The sequence below is a fragment of the Limulus polyphemus genome, unplaced genomic scaffold (assembly GCF_000517525.1).
Source record: "Limulus polyphemus unplaced genomic scaffold, Limulus_polyphemus-2.1.2 Scaffold843, whole genome shotgun sequence".
Lineage (NCBI taxonomy): Eukaryota > Metazoa > Arthropoda > Merostomata > Xiphosura > Limulidae > Limulus > Limulus polyphemus.
This window is the reverse complement of record NW_013666453.1, coordinates 327,341-343,972: the sequence shown is the minus strand read 5'-3', so window position 1 is coordinate 343,972 and position 16,632 is coordinate 327,341. Positions and strand designations below refer to the sequence as shown.

The following is a 16,632-nucleotide window of genomic DNA, read 5'->3' as shown; positions in this document are numbered from 1 at the left end:
ATTCAACACAGTAACTGTTGTACATTGTAGCTCTACAGAACATATTCAACACAGTAACTGTTGTACATTGTAGCTCTACAGAACATATTCAACACAGTAACTGTTGTACATTGTAGCCTTACAAAACATATTCAACACAGTAACTGTTGTACATTGTAGCCTCACAAAACATATTCAACACAGTAACTGTTGCATACTGTAGCCTCATAGAACATATTCAACACAGTAACTGTTGTATACTGTAGCCTCATAGAACATATTCAACACAGTAACTGTTGTACACTGTAGCCTCACGGAACATATTAAACACAGTAGCTGTTGTATATTGTAGCCTCAAGGAACATATTCAACACAGTAACTGTTGTATATTGTAGCCTCACGGAACATATTCAACACAGTAACTGTTGTATATTGTAGCCTCACGGAACATATTCAACACAGTAACTGTTGTATATTGTAGCCTCACGGAACACATTCAACACAGTAACTGTTGTATATTGTAGCCTCACGGAACACATTCAACACAGTAACTGTTGTATATTGTAGCCTCACGGAACACATTCAACACAGTAACTGTTGTATATTGTAGCCTCACGAAACATATTCAACACAGTAACTGTTGTATATTGTAGCCTCACGTAACATATTCAACACAGTAACTGTTGTATATTGTAGCCTCACGGAACATATTCAACACAGTAACAGGTTATATATTGTAGCCTCACGGAACATATTCAGCACAGTAACAGGTTATATATTGTAGCCTCACGGAACATATTCAGCACAGTAACAGGTTATATATTGTAGCCTCACGGAACATATTCAGCACAGTAACTGTTGTATACTGTATCTCTACAGAACATATTCAACACAGTAACTGTTGTATACTGTAGCTCTACAGAACATATTCAACACAGTAACTGTTGTACATTGTAGCCTTACAGAACATATTTAACACTAACTGTTGTATATTGTTGCCTTACAGAACATATTTAGCACATTAACTGTTGTATGTTGTTGCCTTACAGAACATATTTAGCACATTAACTGTTGTATGTTGTTGCCTTACAGATCATATTTAACACATTAACTGTTGTATATTTTAAAACTGAATAATATACTTAACAAAATAATTGTTGTATATTGTAGCCTCACAGAATATATTTAACAAAGTAACATAAATGAAACTAACCACATCCCATTCATGAGTGTCAGGTGTGAAAGTTAAGGTTACCTAATAGAAAAAAACAAACAGCTGTTTAGAGATCAATAGTCACTTTGTTTGTAAAGTAAGGCAGGATAAGTAGAATCAGATATTCTGAATCTCAACTTGTCACTGTTTTTTAGAATATAAATCAATGTATTTGTTATTGTTGTTTCCATGTGGAGTTTTGATTTAACTTTAGTATACTGTCTTCAAAACATGTAATATGTAATATTGAAATAGTTGTTTTCCATAATAGCATTAAACTTTTGATTTAACTTTAATATCCAGTGAATGTTCAATATTAGCTTAATACCAAAATAAACATCTTTATCTGTCCTAGGCTTTTTTATATGAAAACTTGCACAAAAAATTGACTTATATTTGACTAGATTTCAAAGCAGCCATATATCTAAATAAATATAAATTTCATTCAGGTTTATGTTTGAATTAACATCATACAAAGTTCATACTAGCCTTGTCTTAATAAACATTATACAATTATAGTAACCTTATCTGAATAAATATTTCACAAGTTTAATACTAGCCTTATCTGAATAAACATTTCACAGATTTAATACTAGCTCTTTATTGGAATAAAAATCACACAAAGTTCATACTATCCATATATTTGATTTAACATAATATCAAGTTAATACTAGCAGAATCCTTGCATTTAACTAAACAGCATATAAAGTTCATACTAGCCTACAATTTGGAGAAACATCAAACTGAAATCCACTTTTAAAAAACAAATCCTATGTATGACATAGTTTGGATTAGTACTTAAAAGTGTGTTAAATGTTCAAACCACAACTTTGAATTTTTATTTTAAAATGACCTAGACTTATGGAAAACTAAAGATAGCTAAGGCCATGGGTTCCAAAATGTACTGCAAGTATGTTCAAAACTGAATACAAATTTATTAAGCTTGATAAAAACAAAACTTTGGCATTCAACAGAAAAATTATGTAAAGAACAACAATAAAAATACTATTAAAACATGGCTACAAGTAAGTTGTAATGGTATGGTTAAGGCTACTGTGGTTATTAATGTGAACAAAGGCTTGCAATTATGGAAGAAGTCGGTTAAAAAACCAAGTTAATTTTAGAAGTATCTCATCTACAATAGTGTTAAACCTAAAAATAAAATGCAGCAAAAGTGAATATAATGAAAGCAAATTTTCCGAATATAGTTGTTACACTTATACTTATCACCTCACCATATTTCTGTAGTGGATGTAGAGTGTGAGGTAGGCATAAAGTTCACACTGGATAAAAATGTCTAAATTACTTAGTGAAATACAATAAAATTTCGTAGCCTAATTCGCATAGCCTGTATCGGCCCAAACAGCAAACATAAAACATAAGCACGCTAACTTTTTGCAGTTTTCAACTCATGTGAAACGTAAAACGCAACTTAAATAATTTACAAAATACAGCACACTCACAACGATTTGTGGTTGAACCTATTTGGGAAAAACTAATTTTAATTATAAAAAAAAATGCATAAGTATTTATATTATTCGACAATGCAATGCGACGATGTAGGGCCAGAATTAAATGCAATCACATGGTGTGTAAAGGTGTAAGCGACTGTTTATAGCGCCGTTTTTAACTTCCAGATGTACTTTTGTTAAATCAACAGTAATTACAAAGAAAAATTGTTTTTATGAACGTTCCCGTCAATCAAGATGTCAGAGACATCGGATATATAGGAACAAATACATTTCCATATCAACAAGCTAACTAATAGTGTGTTTTTCTCTACAGTTTTAAAGCTATACAGTTAGAAAACAAAATTATGTTTTTGAGTTTTAACTCCTTTTCAGTCACCAATAAAGTAACCTAAAATAATTTGGGTATGTCAAGAATACTATGACCTGTGCTTAAATCATTATTCCACATTATATATTGGACCAACTATTTAATAATTATATATATATATATATGTATATATATAATGTGTGTGTGTGTGTGCTGCAGATTTCTTTCTCACAAAGAGTAAACTTGAAAAGAAAATCTGTGACGTAGCGGCCTAATGGTTTCTTTGAATGGCTGTACCCTTGGCTGTGGACTGCAGTTTCGCCTATTCAGTGCTCATCAGCCTACATTTTTGTTTTTATATATTATAATAATGTTAGTGATTGCACTATTTCATTAATAAAGCAAACATATGCATAACAGACTCTCGTGTACTTTTGTTTGTTCAACACGAGCCTTTATGTAAAAATAGATGTGCAAATGTACTTTGTTGTGACAATATTGATAATGAATTTAGAGTTGTGAGATTATAATAATTATGTAATTCCTACTACTTGTGACCTGTAGTCAGAGTTTCATCATAAAAACACTAATAATTTCATGATACTATTTCCAGGAAGATAATGCAGATCCTACTTACATAGGCAGTTCAAGTTCTTGGTGCCCTGGTGGTGTTATGCTATGAAAATTACCAGTAACTGAAATGCTGTTGTTTCAGGTGATATAATAAAAACTTTATGCTTACGGTAAAGCTGGGGGAAAAAAAACAACAAAACAACAACAAGAAAAGGTTTACCAATTTTTTCAGATTTATTTGTTTTAAGGTTTCTTTACATCGATTTATTGATTTTTTTCAAGCACTTGTGTTAACGTTTCCAACAACAAGTACTCTTTGTGTATGTGAAACAATATATATCATAGGAGTTTTAGTATTAATCATACGTTACTTGAAGATATTTTATGTTGAGATTATGACTTTGACGTATGCATGATTCAAATCTCTATAATAAAGATAAAACTGTTAAATTTGAAATTGTCCGTTTGTTTCTTTACTTGTTGAATTTCATGCAAAACTACTTGAGGAGTATCTGCGCTTCTAAATTATCAACACATCTTTGCTACTGACAAAATAAATTCACGCTATTTTGTATGCCTATAATGTATGATAAAATATACTTGTTATATAATTTTACACTTATTCATCATACTTAAAAACAGCATTACAAAACATATTAACGCAATAGGTTTGCCGCGAAGTTGTACCGATGCCTTTTATAGCTATGTTTTCGCAAGTTAACTCAACAATAGCTCTCACAATTTTAAATTAATATAAATATATTATTGATAATTTTCCATTACTAGAAGTAGGATTATCTGCATACACGTCATAAACATATAAGAATTACTGTAAGATTCACTGATATAAAACACTTCCACCAAGTCCAAATCTACAACAACAGGAATCGCAGTCCACAGTTGTAACAGTTTAACTGTTAAATAGAATTCAAGTACAAACGAAATTTGATCTTCTCACTAAGCTTTTTTTTTCTTGTGGCTGTTAAAAGTATCTATACTTAATTATCTAGAATTTGTATTTATCGTAAAGCTACTAAGAGTATCTGCTGCCGGTAAGTATTACCCTACCACCCATCCCCCATTGACACTAACGGATTGATTGTCACTCTTATAACGGACACACTTCTTAAATGTGAGGAATATTTTATGGTATCGCACTTACTGAAACCCTGCTCACCAGCTCAGAAATCCAGAGCTCTTCCACAGGCCAACCCTCCGCCTCTAATTATCGAGAAATACTGGACATATGTTCGCAGTGAAAGAACCAAATCAAATATTAAGACAAAGGAGTTCAAATCATGATCTAATGAAAACAAATAAACAAAAAAACTTCTCAAACGCTGGTTAATTCTGACTGTGATGTTGCATATTCTGTTACACTCGCACATTTGTGTACTCCAAACTGTAAGAATTCAGAAAAAAAAATCCAATTAAAATCCATTCACTTTTGAAAACAATAGTACTTTATTAGGTACTATTGGAATGCATAACATGTCTCCGAATGATGAATAACATCGACTCGTGATTTTCAAACATAAATGGGAAAATAAAAGTGTGGCTGTAATTTCCCAAACACGTAAGTGAAGTAAAGTAAACACGGGTTTTAGAACAAAGCCGGAACTGCCACAAATATAAGCGCAAGTCCTAATCTTATAGATGCACGCATGTTACAGAGCACTTAGAAAAACACGAAACTTTGCCATAGTTCCCTCACATTGCATTATTTTAAAACGGAATGTCACAATACAGCAACAAGCCCAGATGATCAGTGTCATACAGGTTTTAGGAAATTAATAAACAAATACACGATTAATAATTTGCTTATGCCTCATTTTGTCGAATACAGATTTCAGCGAATAAGTTCCAAAATAATGAGTGATATTCAAAGTTATACAAGAACAATCTAAAACTGGGTAACATTTGTTGTGTTTATTTTATTAATTTATATGAAAACAGAAGTTTTTCGATTAATTTCTATTTGGGAGTCCCTTTCAAACTATTCGGTTCTCTAGACCCACCCCCACGCTTTGATAATGAGTATCGACCGTGTTTCTTGTACACTGAGCTCAGATACTTTCGCTTTCTCTCTCAAGCTGATGTCCTCCCCCATCCCCTACGGCCCCTACTCGTACATCTGCATACAACGTTCCCGAGGGCGCCCTACAAAGACCCTGGGACCGCTCGCTAAGACACGGGATGGAATGTGACCCTGGGGCGAGGACAAAATACCAGAACAGCCCCAAGTAGGGTCAGGTCCAGGCTGACAGCTTCAATCCCTACATGAGAAGAACCCAAGAGTCCTCTTTAATTTACTTTACCGACTAAGTTATCATCCGTGGTTTGTTCGTTACTTAGTGTATTCCTACTGTACATCTACATGAACGTACGTCAAGCCTCTCTAAGACCCTGGTGCAACTCTGCACCGAAGACTGAAAATAATGGTACTAATGGTTTAAATTTCTTCACGGGTGTAATTCTTAAACATAAGATATAACTGACTATCCGAAGATTTAAATCATTCTGAACAAAATCCCAGTACCTATAACATAAAAAGTCGGCAATAGAACAATCTTGAAGCTTCACTATCACAACACCAAGGCTTTATGTAGTATTTAATTAAAATTTCATTTCATGATCGCAGGTGACGCACTATTACAATAAATGTTCCCATTGATAAACTTCAATCAAATAACTTAGAATTTAATTAATAAATCTAATAAACCTTTGTATTGCTTGGAGATATATTTATCATGCTTATTATTCATTATTCCACTACATTCAATAAACTGATCCTTTCTTCTGTTTTGATTATTACAGTCGCAAAAGTTTTGGTATATTGGACAAAAACTTTGATAGGTCAGGCTTAGAGAAATAAACGGTTTATTTGCACTGTCTACTTCGAGCACTGTATCCAAAGGCAAATAGTACCTGCTTCATCTGATGTTCTCAAACAAGACTATTTCTTGGAGAACTCTCAATCTCTATGTAATTTCTCCATAGTTGTATCCGCATTTTGCAAAATGATTATTCGTGAACCCTTTTAACGTTATCAAAAGCTTCGTTATCTTTTTTGAAGATCATTCGTCACCATGGTAACAGTACCTTGGATAAACTTAATTTTGGCTAGTCAGACGATGATGAGACGTCCCCATGGTAACAAACAATACCTTCAACAAAGTTATTTTGGATTAATCAGGCTTTTTTAAGGGCTCACTGTTTCAAAATCCAACTAAGATTCGGCTTATTATACACAAAAATTTGTCGAGTTTTCCGTGGAAGAGCAAATATTATCATTAAACAAAAATTACAGCATCCATAAGATGGCTAAACTACTTCAGCATGACTATAAATTAATGCAAAAGAAAATAAACTGAAACTACGTCACTTGCTTCGCGAATGTTTCAAGCCAACATGATTCTTCATTCGACAAAGCTTAACTAGCTAAGGACAGAAAAATATCACATAACTAAATGCTGGTAGTCACGACCACTTTTACTCATTGCCCTTGTCAAATAATAATTTACTGAAGTATCGCAGGTCAGAGATGCAATTAGAAGCATGCTATTCTAAGTCAGAACATCGTGTATATAGCACTGATGTTAAACTAAACACGTAGTAAATAAACTGAGATTCCACGTAATTTCCCATCGCTGAGGAAGTTTCGGTTTGCAGCGTTATTCTGTAAATAAGAAATATTAATTGTCTTGTTTAGTATCCGCAGAAGCCTTGCGAAAATGTATAAAAGAAGGAAGCTTACCAAACATAGGCCTAACCATATAAATATATTAGAAAAAAAAAGCTTAAGAAACACGGGGGACACACTGTGAAACTCTCTCCATCTGTTACAACCACATAAATGTTAAGATTAGTCAACACAGATTTAATGATGCAATATGAAATTCATTCAAATCGATCTAACCATATAGATATGTTAAGAAAGAATAATCAGCAAAGTTTTGAGGGTCAAATATAAAATTTAACGTATCATATGCATTGAATCCTTAAGAAAATGTTTAGCAGATGCATTAAGAAAGCTCAAATACCATAAGGTTAATGATAAAATGTGAAATTCCCCCAATTCGATCTAACCATGAGGAGCGAGCAACATATTAATCTTTTTTTCTTTCTTTTTAATATACTCTTCTCCGTCAGATACTGGTGAAAGAATGATAATATAAACACATGTAGCTTTCGGGAAAAGATACTAATATAGTACACGCTTCGCTTAGAAAAATAATGATAATAATAACGCTGAGAAAAATCGTAAAATGTTTATCACTACAGTCGATGACTATCACTATAAATCCACTACAGTAACCACAAGACAAATCTTCTAGTTAAAAATAGAATTGGGACATAGAAATTAAAATTATCAATCACATACACACATACATATATATACATATTATGTATTTTAATGAAATAAAACAGTGAAAGACAAAAAAAAAAAGAACTCAGTTTATGCTGATGGTTTTGCATACAGAAATATTTATTCACTATTTTTATGAAGTTTGTTTGTTTGTAGTTAAGCACAAAGCTATACAATGGGTTATCTGTGCTGCGTCCACCACGAGTATCGAAACCCCGTTTTTAGCGTTGCAAGTCCACAGGCTTACCACTGTGCCACTGGAGGGCAAATAAAGTCTCAGTTGTTGTGAAAAGGTTTTTTTTTTGTTTTTGTTTTTTAGAGCAAAGCCACGTTGAACTATTTGCTTATCCACCGCAGGAAATCGAACCCAGTATTTTAGCGTTGTAAGCCTGTGTAGACTTACCGCTGTCCTACCGCCAAGGGACATTTTATGAAGTAAAACAGTGAAAGTAAAAAACGAACCTAGTTAATATCTGATAGCTTTACAGGTGTAAACCGACTAATTTATTAAACAGAGGCACTTAAAAAAACTGAAGATGCATTTGGTCCATTTTCATTCTTTTCGACTTTTGGGACGTCAAATGATTAAGATGCTCCTTCAAATATCAAACATGTCTTTAAAAAAGCAAAAAGTTATTGGAAGTATTTATTCTTAAAGGATAAATATTTTATTAGTTGAAAATATGTACGCAAGTTAGCCAACCAATCCGAGGTTTCAGTTTTGTTTTAAATATAACATCTACCCTTTAAAACAAGAACGCACGAGTTTTATGAAAACAATGTACAGTTTGGTGCACGTGCGTGTGTATGCAGTTAACAATTAAATCGTTTGTTTGTCATTACTTAAACCTGCAAGGTAAGTTAATGTTTTATATTGTAAGCAAATAGGATGACTCTTTTTCTATAACTTTATTGGAAGTCTGCAACAAGCTTCCATAACGAGACATAATTTACCCAAACCGCACCCAACTCACAGTAACCTTCTTTCATTTCAATTATCAGAGAATAACTGAGTATGTGAAAGCCATTCAACGTAATTGTGTATTTGTATCTATGGCAAAACTACACAGACCACTTGCCGTTGTCTATAATTTTGAACTATATACCAAACGGAAGACAGTCGCTTAGCAGCACCCTAACATTAACTGCCATACTTATAACACACCCACAGGTTCGCCAGCTCCGAAATCCAGAGCTCTACCCTCGTAGTTATAATAAAACAGATAAGGGGTGTTTCTCAGTTTATGAATGACTGGAAGATCACACACTTACACCAAAACGTGCAATAACTGCCGGAATTTGTATGCTAATTCACTATCCTGTTTCACATAACAGTTTACTGCTTCGAATGTATAGGAGTTTCTGTAAAGTGGGATTGACTGTCACATTATAACGTTTGAAAGGGCGAGCATGTTTGTTGAGACAGGGATTTGAACCCGCGACCCGCAAGTTGTGAGTCAAGCGCCCTAACCACCTGGCTATGCCAGGCCCTATTTTATAGGGGCAGAGGAACCGAATACAAAGTTCGAACAGGCTACAATTTGGCCTAAGGCCAGCTCTGGAGATATGCTAACAGAGGATGAAAAACAATTCATAAAAAGTGTAAAGATATTTCTATACACACAAACATATAGTTGCCGTAATACTGATGTGCTTGTCCGTTGAACTTGTCAAGGTCTATTCACCGTTTGACCAGACTTGACCTGTACCTATATCCGGTCACCTGTTGACACCATTTCTGTCACTTTTAATCCTTAATCCGCGTCTTTTGTCTTTGGAGCTATGCGTATAAACCTTATATTGTTTAATACTGATCATTCCAGAAGAAGACAAACCAACGTTCTGTCGAAACATGTAGTATGTCCTACCATCAATAAAACTTTTCCTTGTGCTTATAAATTGTTGTTTGCATAACTGTTATTATATTAGTATAACGTTCTTCCTTACTGAAGTATTTTAAAGATCCTCTGAAACAACCAGAACAAGAACGTGATTCTCTGTGCTATGACTTCTGAGGCATCAAATTTGTTCATGTTAAGTATTAATTTAAACTACGTAACAAAAACCACGTGCCGTTATTTTGACGGGTGAAGAGGAAAATGAAACCTTTTCCCACTCCCCACTAAAACATAAAACATCGTTAAATTGATGTAAGCCAAATTTGGTGGGAAAACTGGCAAGATCCATTACTTTGAGGCTCTATAAAAGTGAAAGATCAATAACTAACTTAAACCACAAGATTAAAATAAAGTGCAAAATACCGATAGCCAAGAATTGGTGACAAAAATATTGGAAGCTTAAAGAATATTGTAAAATAAGACACATAATGGTATCGTTTCAAACAAGTCTGAATATTTTTTGGCTCTTGTTATCAGCTAAGTTTAAGTTCACAACTACACTTGAAGTCCAGTTTACTATCTTTGAATCTTTGTTTAAGTTAAGATTTGATTTAAAGAAAAACTTGCGTTTGTGATGATTATCCACGATGAGGAAAAGGAAGGGGTACATGGGCCTTAAATTTGAGTGGCATGATATAAATATATTAAAAAAAAAACTTGAATAATCTGGTTCTAACTGACCGTAGTCAATCTTCCGCGTTAATAAACCTTTACATTTTATGTAACAAATCTCTCATTGAATTGGTATAGTTAATTAGTTGTTACAAACCAGCCTAATATAGTAATAAAACGCACCTCACAGTGGAATAATTATTTCTTAACGTGTACGTGGGCAACAATTTTACGAACCGCATGATACGACCATCAATAACACTGCATCTTAACTAATTAATGGTCCATTCAGAACGACGGTCACACATCCTGATTCATCACTTCAGAAAGTTTAGATGTAATAAATGGAGCACCATATACTTGGCTATATATAATATTAGCATACTTTACGTTTCTAATTGCTAATTCCCAAAAGGAATATTACAGTAGTTTCAGGACTGTTTTAAAGAAAGAGTTTGTTTTAACTATATATGGGTTAAATTGTTTTTAAAACTAACAAGCTGACATTTATGTTACTTTCAGATAAAAGGAAGAATAACACAACCTTTCCCTGCAGAAAAGTAACATCATTAAACAACTAAAGTCATTTATGGGCACAACAGGTTGTGTACGTTTTTAATAACATTTTAATAAGACTGAAAAATATCTAGCGTACTTTTATATTTCACGAATGAAGAAATACGGATTAAAAGAGAAAATCTCAATGTACATGATCTGAATATAGGATGACAAAATAATGTAAGTTAATATAAACAACAAAATCTATAGAATACATTTTTTGAGACAAAGCTGCTAATTTTCTGACAACATGGCTGAATCGGTATAAACACATCCACCTTAATTGGGGGAAAGAAACATTGAAAGTTACTTATTAATATCTTACTGACTGTAAATACCAGTACTTTCCTTTCCCCTCCCCACCTCAGCGGATAAGCTCGAAAGTTTATAACTAAAAAATATTGGGGTTTGACCCCTTCATGGGCTCAGCGCACATATTGCCCATTATACAGCTTTGGGCCTAACAACAAACAAATAAATCGTCTATATTTGTGTATGGATCAAATAAATACAACAAGATTATCATGATCATAATATTGGTTTGTTCTTTAAATATGCAAAACACGACCGTAACAGTTAAACCAGTTAATAATTATCTATTTTAACTGTAAACTTCTTAATTTTTGTTTTCACCTTGTACTGTGTCAAGTATTAAAAAAACAAAAATTCCAAGCAGTATGTATGCCTTGAAAACCAAGCTAGACAAATAAAAATTAGACCGATTAGTCCTTATTCACTGTATTTCACTCCAGTTTTTATCACATCAATCTATATATAGCATCGCTAATGGACCAGACATTCTTTTTTCTTCTGAAACTAAATATTATCTGAAGAACATCTTTGAGTTTGTTTCAAGAACAAACACAACATCTTAGACATAAATCTAAACTTTGATTTGTATACTTGTGTTTTCCTTTACATTCAAAGGTCAAACATAAATCAAGCTGCTTTACATTATCAATATAATGCCATCTAAGAACTGTAATGTTTAATTCTAAATCAATGTCATCGAAGTTTGGATTATTGGTTATAACAGAGGTTTTCATACTTTCTCAGCATATGGCCCCCCACAATATTTCGCATCGCGAACCTGCCACCCCCCCCCCCATTCGATTGAATCTATAAATACTGAATACCTTAATAGTATTGGATATTTGCTACGGTCTAAGTTTGGAAACCCTTAGGTTATAATACACTTCCTATGAAACTAATTTAGCTGGAGATTTTTTAACACTACATATATTCTAATTGTTTTGTATAAAGCAGTATTAAACTGCTGGCCTACTTTTTTTTCGCAATTGCATTTGAAATTAAAAAGTGCTAAAATTAAATTATAACCAACAGACTAGTACAACCCAGTACTATTTGGAATTTTGATAGAGAGCAAGTCCTCAAAGAGAAAGTTACACAAACAAAATGCAAGTGGCTACATCACAAGCGTGGCTCAGACAGTGTACACTCTCGGTAGAAATGCTACACAAACTTATTGATGGATATCAAAAAAGTTTGAAAACGTAGATATGTTTCGGTTGTCTGGAAGCATGAAATTAGAGCATACCATCCAGCTGGACTTTACGAACAAAAACGGAACATTAACGAAGCCAGTTCATGCTCCATTAATACCAGCCAAAATATTTTCTGTCTACTGACCCAAGCTATCCATTAACATCGATTCTATACTTTTCTATGGCTTCAGTAAGCAACACTTTATAATACACCATACTTTGACTGGAAAGTTGAATGCAGTGATCCGGTCTGTAATAGGAATAGTCAAGTTATTTATGCATAAATACATATATAGATATACAAAACACATACAAACAAGTATTCGTCCATCACTAGTTAAAGGTGAGTCCAGAACACTAGGGGGTATAACATTAATTACTACAAGAAAATAATGTTTTTACGTTTGATTTTGTTTATTTGTTTGAAGTTAAGAACAAAGCTACACAAAGGGCTATCTGTGCTCTTCCCATCACGGGTATCGAAACCCGATTCTAGCGTTGTAAGTCCGCAGACATGCCACTGTGCCACAGGGGGGCTACGTTTGATTTACCAACTGTTAGATATTGTCTACTATGTAGAAATCAATAGCTGTGTAAACTTGTAATAAGAGACAGATAAATCAGATAAAATATTACAATATTCCTGCTCAATTTAGAAGGCATGATGGTTAAACGTGTTGTTTATTTTACTGTTTGAGAAAAAATGGACGCTAATCTAATTGTATTGATTTTCAAGTACTTTTCTTGTACAATATATATATATATATATATATATTCCTTTTCGCAAATTCACATATAAAAGTAATATTTTAAAAGCCCTTCAGTCAGTCGAACAGAAAAGCCTTCCAATAACAAATGAAATATAAATACACACCAATGTATTTCAATAAAGGTCAACATTCACAATTCCTGCTATCTTAGCACTAATTCTTAAAGTATATTACAATTAACTTCTGATCAAAGCAAGGAGTAATGACTATAGCTAACTTAATATACTCTTGTTAGACCCGTAGCTGAGGTGGGGGAAAGCAGCTGCCCCGGGCGCAAAGTAGTGAGGGGCGGCAAATTGACCAAAATGGGGGCGCAAGTATGACGACCTGCCCTGGTTGCTAAATTTCCTAGTTACGGTTCCGACCACTCTCACTTACAATGATTAGAATTTAACAATTCATCAATTGGGCTAGATGTTGGCGATATTTTCGACTGTAATCCTATGATTCTAAATAACCATCAAGATGTTCGACCAGCTTAAGATATATTATGAAAAGTGATAAAAATTAATACATTAAACAGTTTAATCAATACTTATAATGAAACTAGTGTTAAAGAAAGAATAAAACATAATTTCAAAACATATATAATATGAGATGTAGAAGGTTTTGTACTACGCGTTTTAACAGTAAGCAGTATTACAATCCACACAATATTTGTGTAACAATGTGTGTACGTAATAATAAAAACTAGAGTTCTTAAAATATTATTGTGAGTTACAAACTTAACATCGCCAAGAGAGGGTGAGATAGCACATAATATAAAAATTTGTATTTTTGTTTACTGTTGAAGAGGTTTGCCTACAAGTGAATAAATCACTAATTTTAAAGCTGTGCATACGACGCCTAAGCTTGAAAATGACGATTCGGGCAAACACCACGCATCGCGTAAGATAGAAGATAAACTAGTTTTTAGACGTATAAATATCCTATGATATTGTTATCAGAGAAAAGTAAGCAAATAGTCCAGATATGTGCTAGCAATATATGCGTTATTATATCGACAACTCAAATGACCAATCATTACACTAGATTGATACCTCAAAAAAGTTACTTGTCAATCCAATCACGTGACATATTTCGAAATTCCACATTTTCAACGTTTTTCAATACAGAAACTTTTCAAGTACTTTAACGTGTGTATAATGTTGAAATGAAAAGTAGTCGGAATTGTTACTGGTTACCAATATCTCCTCTCCCCAAACTTCTTTCAAAATGACTCAAAAATGACAAATTGTTATTTTTAAAATTGGATAACTTATAAAAGTATTTCACTCTCCCAAATTAATTTCACTTTATCAATTTTTCTAGAACTGTACAGTAAATACTAAATTACGTTATATGAAACACATTCACCTGAATAAAACACGTCGTCTTACTGTTTTCTGTGACTGCCTAAAACTCTTCTATAAAGCTTCAAAAGTTTCGGGTGACAACCGGAATTTTTTTTTATGTTACAAAATACTAGTATATATAAAATATATTCGGAGCTAAATAAAATATCTAATGATAATAGCATACTAAATAGAATAGAAGGACAAATTATTGTCGCTTAAGGCATTCAGAAAATTAATAAAAATGTAAAAAAAGGGCATTATTATTCTCAAGTCACAATAGACCAGTCTTGAAGTAGTTTTTATCGCCTAAATCTGTTGTAAATCTACACACGAAATTGAAATTCTTTGCACGGTTTGTTGAACTTTCTTAAATTTGTTTAAACTTGATATATTTTTATTTTTCTTACAGTATCACTTCTTAAGTTTGTTTTTCAGTCGCTAATAGTTTTTTTCGTGTTAGTTGTACCTTATCGTCTGTAAATCCTAGCCATGTTCTGCTTCTTTCCTACTAAATGACATAAAGAACAGGTAACTGAAATGTCATTAACTGTAGAAGATATATAAGTGATTGAGTATTTAAACAGGGTCATGAAATACGACTCCAATTCGGTGTTGTTCGGGGTTCAACACGTACAATACATGTTTAAAATAAATTAATTCAACAATCACGTACCACAACGTAATCAGTCACAGCCAAAACACCTCAAGGATGGGCCAAACAATTTCACTTTTTACATTCTGTATAAAATATTTAATATATATTAGGGTTGAATGTAACTAATCCTAGGTAATGGAGAAAAATACACAAGTTACTTTATGACGAGATGGCTATTTAATTACACATTATACGTGACAATAAATATTCAGTACTAATTAATGTGTTGCGAGTCTCCTCCTTTGATAAACCAACCACATAAAACATATTCTTAAATGATATATTTAAATAAATATATTAAATAAATAAATATTTCATTAATAAATGAAAACAATTTTGTCAAATTATTTTTACTCTACACAACTGTAATTCTAAGTACCTAATAAGCATTAATGTGCTTATACTACTACCCTGGTTTTCTTAATTGTAAAACACTTTATAACCAATTCAACTATGCTGTCACGTATTAAAATGTCGCAGCAATGTTGTCTCATTTTTTGATCAAATAATACAGTTTCCATATTTCTGGAGTGTAACTGGCACATGTGACTCAAAATTGTTAAACTAACTTTTAAAATATAGTATTTTACTTTAGCCTAAAGTAATGGTTACTTACAAACACTGTAGTCTAACAGGCAATAGATTTGTACGTAGTACAAGTAGTAGTAGTAGCGACGAGGAAGCAAGCGGGTCATGTGGTCTGAATTTCAGCGACAGAAACGCGCGCTCGCGGGTGTGATTTTAACAAACACACCTATTCAAAACCAAAGTTTTCAAACACCCACTAATATATATTCTACATGGAATGAATAGAACGGCCCTTTCGTTTGTTAAGTCATTTGTGTATTTTGTAACATACGTTATAAGGCACAACCAAGAAGGTTATCATTAAATATAGGCGCACTTACAAACATCGCTAGTATAAAACAGGTCTGCATCTCTTGGCATACGGCCAACTTACCATACGATTGAATACGTCCCCTGGTGGAGAATGTTGAAGTTAAATGTTCGCGCTTTTATTTAAAAATCAAGAAAAACATAAATTCGAACTGGAAAAGAAGTCTATTACCCTAAATATTACATACGTAATATTGAACAACAAGGATAGATCGCGTGGTTGTAAAAAACTCAATAAAAACGGTTCTACCTTCTTAGGGTTTGTAATGATAATAAGATAATGTCATTAAATAATTCCAGGTCTACGCATATATATATATATAATTCTATCAACAATAAATTATATTTTAGAATTTATGATCTCCTACTAATGATTGCCTGCGGTAGATCTTACTACAGTGTTAGAAGTTATCACCTTCCTATCTGGCATAACTTTTTTATTTTTTTGTCTGATTATTGTGTTTAACTTACAGATCTCAAACACAAT

General features: G+C 32.9%; 2 long non-coding RNA genes across 2 annotated transcripts in view; one reads left to right on the top strand and one right to left on the bottom strand.

The window, feature by feature from the left end:
- LOC111086093 overlaps window positions 1-3,743 on the top strand; it is a 67,120-nt gene extending 63,377 nt beyond the window's left edge. Inside the window, exon 3 of the long non-coding RNA XR_002610850.1 lies at window positions 3,585-3,743. This is a non-coding gene — a long non-coding RNA (uncharacterized LOC111086093). The remainder of the gene's footprint in view (window positions 1-3,584) is intronic.
- The window catches only part of LOC111086094, a 69,195-nt gene extending 53,074 nt beyond the window's left edge, over window positions 1-16,121 (bottom strand). The window contains exon 1 of the long non-coding RNA XR_002610851.1: window positions 15,865-16,121. This is a non-coding gene — a long non-coding RNA (uncharacterized LOC111086094). The remainder of the gene's footprint in view (window positions 1-15,864) is intronic.
- Between the last annotated feature and the right edge of the window lie 511 nt (window positions 16,122-16,632).